Source organism: Pseudophryne corroboree, chromosome 7 (genome assembly GCF_028390025.1).
Source record: "Pseudophryne corroboree isolate aPseCor3 chromosome 7, aPseCor3.hap2, whole genome shotgun sequence".
Lineage (NCBI taxonomy): Eukaryota > Metazoa > Chordata > Amphibia > Anura > Myobatrachidae > Pseudophryne > Pseudophryne corroboree.
The window spans coordinates 338,329,164-338,334,086 of record NC_086450.1 but is presented as its reverse complement, the minus strand read 5'-3'; positions in this window follow the sequence as shown (position 1 = coordinate 338,334,086).

The following is a 4,923-nucleotide window of genomic DNA, read 5'->3' as shown; positions in this document are numbered from 1 at the left end:
TGCACAGTGAGCGAGGATTATGCAGGCAGGTCTGAAAGTACAGCCACAAACCTGCTGGGTTCACAGAATAGCAAAAGAACCTCAGCAGGCTAAACGACTGACTCCAGTCTTACTGCTAGGTCTGGATTGGCAGAGTGTAGTACCAAATGCCCAGGCCTATTTGCAGTAAGCAACAACAAAATACAAAGCTACACAGTACTGGCTAACTTTCAGGAACTGACTAACCAACAAAGATTCAGCAGCATCTGCTTAACCTGAGAAGAGGCCTTATAAAGCAGGTGCTGTCCACGCCCCCCTCAGACCTCACAGACTGTGAGCACAAAAACCAGCACCGGATCCCATGCCTGTAACCACTGCACAGCAAAAGACCCGAACCGGAGTATCAGCTGCGCTCAGGTTACTCCGCTAGCACTTGTCTCCCGGTTGCCATGACGACGTGGCAGCACAGGGCAGGAGACCCTAACACTAGCAGGCCATCCTCTTCTATGAAATCCGTAGAGGATGAAGAGAGAATCTGTTTTTCTGATGGCACTAGTACGATCTATGTAGATTCTTAAAGCCCGGACTACGTCCAGCGACGCATCTCCCGCAGAAAGTCCCGATACCTGAAAAGCTGGGACTACAATCTCTTCATTAAGGTGAAACTTTGAAACCACCTTCGGAAGATAACCAGATCTAGTTCTGAGAACTGCTCTATCTGGAAAAAAAACTTAGGAAAGGAGACTTACACGACAGCGCTCCTAAATCTGATACTCTTCTAGCTGAGGCCATTGCCAGTAGAAAGAGTACTTTAGCCGTTAACCATTTAAGATCTGCTCACTTAAGTGGTTCAAATGGCGGTCCCTGAAGGAATTTAAGAACTAGATTCAAATCCCAGGGAGCTGCAGGAGGAACAAATGGAGGTTGAATATGTACAACTCCCTGAAAGAAAGTACGTACATCCTGTAAATCAGCAATCTTACGCGGAAACCATACAGTTAACGCTGATACTTGAACTCTCAAGGAAGCTACTTTCAAACCCTTATCCAATCCTGCTTGAAGGAAATCCAAAATCCTGGATACTTTAAATGATCTTGGATTCAAACTTTTTTCAGTACACCAATGAATATAGGCTTGCCATATTCGATGATAAACAGGAGCTGAAGAAGGCTTTCTTGCTCTAAGCATAGTTTGGATTACTTGTTTTGAAAATCCTCCAACTTCTAAGATAGAGGTTTCAACAGCCACGCCGTCAAAGACAGACGATCCAGATGGCTGTGACAATATGTACCCTGCATTAGCAGATCTGAACGTTGAGGGAGCATTCTCAGTAGATCTGTGTACCAATGCCTTCTTGGCCAAGCTGGAGCTATTAGAATTATTGCTCCCTTTGCTTGCTTTATTTTTCTCACTACTCTGGGTAACAGAGATATTGGAGGGAACAGATATGCCAGATTTCCATTCTACTGACAGTGCGTCTACAAGGACCGCTCTGGGATCCTTTATTCTTGATCCGTACCTCGGAACTTTGTTGTTTAGACGAGATGCCATGAGATCTATCTCTGGTAGACCCCATCTGTTCACTATTGTCTGAAACACTTCTGGGTGTAATGCCCATTCGGTTTCCTGAATGGTGTGTCGACTAAGAAAATCCGCTTCCCAGTTCAGTACATCTGGGACAAATACTGCTGACAATGCTGGAAGATGAAGTTCTGCCCATCTTAGAATGGGAGTTAATTCCTCCATCAATCTTTTGCTGTGAGTTCCTCCCTGATGATTGAGGTACGCTACTGCTGTCGCATTGTCTGAGCGAATCTGGACTGGTCTTCCTTGCAGACTGTCCTTTGCCTGAACTAGAGCCATATAAATGGCCCTTATTTCTAACAGATTTATTGGCAAGCAACTTTCCCTTATGGTCCATTTTCCCTGGAACCAAAGGCTTCCGAGTACTGCACCCCAGCCTTGCAGACTGGCATCTGTTGTCAGGACTTGCCATTCTTTTATCCAAAAGGGTCTCCCTTTGTTTAAATTGTCTGTCTGTAGCCACCACGCTAGAGACCTTTTTACGTTTACTGGAAACTTTATCATCTGCTTTTTTATCGTCTGATGATTTCCGTTCCATTTGGTCAGAATAAGGTGCTGTAATGGTCTGGAGTGGAATTGCGCATATTCCACCATGTCGAAGGTTGATACCATCAGACCCAACAGTCGCATTGCTGCATCGACTGACATTGTCTGAGTGTGCAATGCTTCCTGAGTCATGACCTGCACCTTGACCATCTTTTTTTCTGGTAAGAAAACTTTCTGTAGACCTGAATCCAATATGGCCCCCAAATGAACCATCCGCTGTGACGGATTCAGAGACGACTTTTCCCAATTTATGAGCCACCCGTGTCTCTGTAAACAAACTACTGTCTGTTGAAGATGGCTCAAAAGTAACTCCTGCGAATGTGCTAGGATTAACAGGTCGTCGAGGTATGGGAATATTCTTATCTCCTGCTTGCAGAGATAAGCTGCCATCACTACCATAATTTTGGTAAACACCCTGGGTGCTGTTGCTAGCCTGAAGGGCAAGGCTTGGAACTGAAAATGTTCCTGGAGGATTGCAAACCTGAGAAAACACTGATGAGACTGTGCTATAGGCACATGTAGGTAAGCATCCTGTACATCCAGAGATACCATGTAATCTCCCGGTTCCATAGTCAACATTATGGAGCGTAATGTCTCCATGGGGAACCTTGCTATCCAAATGTATTTGTTTAACATTTTCAGATTGAGAATTGGTCGAAATGACCCATTTGGCTTCTGGATCAGAAATAGATTGGAGTAAAACCCCTGTCCCCTTTGTGATGGAGGTACTGGGACAATCACACCTGACTGCAGTAATTTTTGGACTGCTTCTTGCAGGGCATTGGCCTTCGACTCTATACGAGATGGGCTGGTGCAAAAAAATATTTGAGGAGGCTGCCTCCTGAATGGGAACCCATACCCCTGAGATACCACCTTCTGCACCCAAGCATCTGTTGTCGACTGTTGCCATATGTGTGCAAAATGAAGGAGTCGGCCCCCAACCCTGGAATCCTCCAGGCGGAGGCCCGTCTCTTCAGGCTGATGGTTTCTGTTCAGGCTTGGAAGCTGGCTTTCTACTAGCCCATTGCTTCCTACCCCTGGCAGATCTATTGGACTGGGGTTGCTTAGACTCCTCTTTAGCTTTCGCTTTGCCTTGCCATCGAAATGGCCGAAACTTCGAACCCTTGGTCTTAGGGTTATAACTAGCCAGAAATCTGACCTTCTTTGATTCAGCTTCCGATTCTAGAATATCAGACAATTGTTTTCCAAACAATATATTACCAACGAAAGGCAATGCTTCCAATTCTTTCTTGGATTCAGCATCTGCTTTCCAGGTACGTAGCCAAACTTCTCTACGAGCAGCTACTGTCAAGGCTGAAGCTTTAGAAGCAATTGTACCCATATCAATTGCTGCTTCTTCCAAATATTGGGCGGCTTGTCTCAAACGTCTCAAATGATACTCTTGCTCCCTATTAGGATAAGAGAGGCCATTTTCAAGTTCCTCTATCCATTTGCCCATTGCCTTTGCTATCCAGGCCGAAGCTATAGCCGGTCTTACCACTGCTCCTGAGAGAGAAAATATATTTTTCAAGTGGTAAAGCAGATTTATGCACAAGTCGCAGTACATGTGCATCTACTTTCGGAGGAACTTCTCTTTTCGAACAATCCGCAGCTGGAAATGGATAATAAGAATCCCATTTTTTTGAATCTTATACTTTTTACTGGGCGTCGCCCAGGATTCATCCATCATTTCCGTCAGCTCATCTGATGCTGGGAATTCAGTTTTAACTGTCTTTGTTCGTTTAAACACAGGTGCTTTAGATTTTGACACTGTTTTGGCTGAATCTTCCAAAGAGAGAACAGCCTTCATAGCATCAATAAGTTCAACTACATCCTCTGAACTAAAACTCTGCGACTGATCATCATACGGACTATTTGAATATACTGTATCATCATCTGTTGTATCATCTTGTGTAGTCTGCCACATAGACGCATCTGTCTTAGTCTTACCTGTCCCTTGGTTACTTGTAGAGGCTACTGGAACCAACCCGTAGGAAGGGAGCTGCATGTATGGGTTAATAGTGTAACCTAACCCCTGGGGTGGTGCTACCGGAGTTAACCTGTCCGCTATTGAAGACAAAGTCTTTGTGAACATACTCCATGGTGGCTCTGCTGGTTGTTGAACCAAATCCTGTTTTTTATTTTGCTGAAAAGCAAAACAGTTCGCACACAACCCCTCATAAGTGACCAACTGGCCTATACCAATTAACCCTGTTTTACAAGATAAACATGTTAGGGATGTAGGAGTGCCTGATAAATTCTCCACGTCACTTTTGCCGCTCATAGACATGGTAATATTCTGTTAATGACTACACAATTTGTGACTGAAAATCACCTATATATGGATATATAGAAGTGAGATCAATCTGACCACAACCGTGCACCTGAATTGAGGTTCAGAACAGGACTGACGACATAAAAAAGTCAGCACACATACTAGCAGTCAGTCACATGTTAAGGCATTAAACATTGTCATATGAGAATACAACCCCCATAACAACTTACAAGTAAGTAGGAAAATTGTACTTCTGTTTTTAACTGTTTTTTTCAAACATAACATGCAGAAACAACAGTATTATACAGGTCTCATATGCAATATGTACTAAAATTAACAATTCATGGGGGCGTGGCCAGGACGGGCATGGAGTAGCACACACATTGTACAACTCTCCAGCCAATAAATCCTCTAATCCCATCCTGTGATTCCCCCTGGGACTACGGCTGGATGAATGTCTGGTGCCCCCCCTGGAGTGTCCAAGACCGACTGCTGCTGCCTTCCTGCCCGTTTGAAAGCCGTCCAGTGTGAGGCCTGGT